We start from the raw sequence: 2,919 nt of genomic DNA, 5'->3' as shown, positions 1-2,919 counted from the left end.
AAAATTAAAATTCGAAAATTTTTTCTAAAGCCTCCAGGGGACTTCGTTTTCGCACGAAAAAATTTTATGTGCCCTTATTGCATCCGGACCCACAATTTAAGGAATTCAAGCAGAACGTTGTTCGACTGACATCGTTTACGCTCGGCTGCACTCGGTCCAACGCTAGGCTCGCTTACTAAGTACATATTACTTCTACTCTTTTTATATAATTTAATTATGTCTCTACTAATTTATCCTATCTAGGATTTTACTATAAAAAATACTAATACTTCGTATTATCAATAGAAAATTCCATATAAAAATGGCATAGCTTATGATTATTGTATTAAAATATACGAATTATCGCCTTGGTCCCTCGATTGTAACCTAATTTAGTGATTTTTCCAGTACAAAGTTTCTCAGTGTACAGTACAAGTTCGATAACTTTCCAACTTCGGGGCTGTAGGGGCGGAAAATTCCAGGCATTGCGGACTTATCGGATGCCCCCTCTAGCAGTACGATATCAGGTGCGCGCATGCGTAAATGATGGGCGTAAATCATAAGCAAAATAGCACACGTAGTGGGAGAACCACAATTAGTGTGCGTGCCATATGTGTTATATTAAAGGTGAATATGATTATAAAAATTCAACAACAAAATCGCTTTACTTTAAAATATCCATTATTGACTATTGTTAAAGTTTATTTTTTGTCGCCGAGATACGTTCGACCTTTATTACCGTGACGAATGTCAAGTTTCCCAGATCCAGTGTGGATCATTGGCGTAGGCATTACAAATTCTTCGTGGTGCGTTTTTAATGATATAGAACTGCATTAACAATGCACCACGAAGAATTTGTAATGCCTTCGACAATGACCCACGCTGGATCTGGGAAACTTGACATTCGTCACGGTTATAAAGATCGAACGTATCTCGGCGACAAAAAATAAACTTTAACAATAAAAAATAATGGATATTTTAAAGTAAAGCGATTTTGTTGTTTAATTTTTATAATTATATTCACCTTTATTAGAACTTTCTACGATAATCAGAAGCTGAGAACGTGACACTGATTATGATTATTTATAGCAGAATAAATTATTGTTTTAACTAAAAGTGGCTGACGCCAATTCTTTGTACAAGACTTACTTTATTCGTGTACTAATTTTGAGCACACCTTCTTTTAAATTGATAAAGATACAGCAGGTGATAGAAAAAATGGGAAAAAGAAGAGAAAATGCGAATAACTTGGTAAATATTAAGATTTTGATGAAATGCTTCTTATTCATCTTGGAGAATACCTGTAATAGAGTACCTTTTGTCTTTTAATAATTTTCGAAAAAATCACTTGTTGTCAATAAAAAGGGCTTTTTATTGTAATGGTATTTCTTTAATCGATGTTTTCCTCAAATATATCAATTTTATCAAAAAATAATATACCAATGAAAATATGCATCTCTGGAAGTGGGCCAACTTTTCTTTCAAACTTTTTCCTGTAAAATCAATTTCAAGAAATTTCACCTGAATGTCCGGCGACTTCGAAGCCGCCTGGCAACACTTTTGCAACCAGGTAAGTGCCTGGCAATGCGCAGGTGCTATTTCTGATGTCAGCCCCTACATGTACACCGTTTACCACAGTTAAACGCATCTGCTCACATCTGCCAGGCACCCATTTTTACGTTCCTCATCATCAGACGAACATCTCAAGTGAAAATTGGCCTTATCCATATCACGTTCCCATTTACGTTGTGAGCCCTTGGTTTATAACGTTCAAAGGTATGTTGCAAGATCCTGATTTCAAATAATTGCGACAATTTTTTTGTAAAGTGTAAGCTAATGTTTAAAAAATGTTGAAATCATTGCCCTTCAATATTTATAAAAGTTTATACATTGGATGTTAATTTATTGCAAGACAATAATATAGTATAGAGAATTTAATTGTATCTTTTATTTATAATTATAGGGGAATTAAATAATTCAATAAAAAGGGCCCTAAAATTTTCTATTGAAATGAAGTTATAATTTTCCATGAAACTATTGGATTCGAAGATTTTTTTCCAACTTTCTTTAAGCAAAATATTATGTACTTTCCCTATTTGTAAGACTTGTGCATTCTTTTACTGCAAATATAATCATTAATTAAATTCCAAATTACTTCATTTTATTTTAAATTCAGTCGCCTTGAGACACCTTCCGAGATACTATTTCTACAGTGTCTACAGTACTGGAGACCTTCCTTCCATTTCAGAAACCGACCACCACCGAAGCTGAGTAGAGAGACTTGTGGTAGACCATCTGGTGATAGAGTCGAACTCCCCTCTTTGGGCACGCCTGCGCTAGGGCACCTATTCTACAAATGATTTTAATAATATAATGTCATTGTATTACTTACAATTTCTAGATATTTTTCGTATTTTTAAAGCAATTTTTGTTCTCGTTGTGAATTTAGTAACGCGATACACACCCAAAAAAATAAAAAAGATAAATACATAAACGAACATAACCAACCTATGAATCGAGATATCAAAATATAATATAGGTGAGTGGGTAGAACACGTGACAGCGAAACCACCAATGCGCCTGTACGCGAAACAGCCCCTGGGTTTTCATTCGTGGAAGGCATTAATAAATTCTTGGGTGTTCGCGGTACCACCTCTCCCTACCAAACAAATAAGGTGCTACAACTCCTTACTATTCCTTCGTGGGGTACGTGGGCTTATGGAAAGCCTATTTTTTAGTACAATTGGGCTACGGGGAAATAATTGCAATGAAAATTAAAAAACAACAGCACAAAATATTAAAACTAAAATCTAAATGTTAAAAATTCATTTAAAAAAAGAAGGGAAAATAATCTTTACTACAAAGTCTCAAAGCTGGTACCTCTGGTTCTCTAGTATATAATAACATATATCGTTATAACAGACATTAGAAGAAAGCGCA

The sequence above is a fragment of the Belonocnema kinseyi genome, chromosome 6 (genome assembly GCF_010883055.1).
Source record: "Belonocnema kinseyi isolate 2016_QV_RU_SX_M_011 chromosome 6, B_treatae_v1, whole genome shotgun sequence".
Lineage (NCBI taxonomy): Eukaryota > Metazoa > Arthropoda > Insecta > Hymenoptera > Cynipidae > Belonocnema > Belonocnema kinseyi.
The sequence above is the reverse complement of the archived record's forward strand: the minus strand, read 5'-3'. Positions refer to the sequence as shown.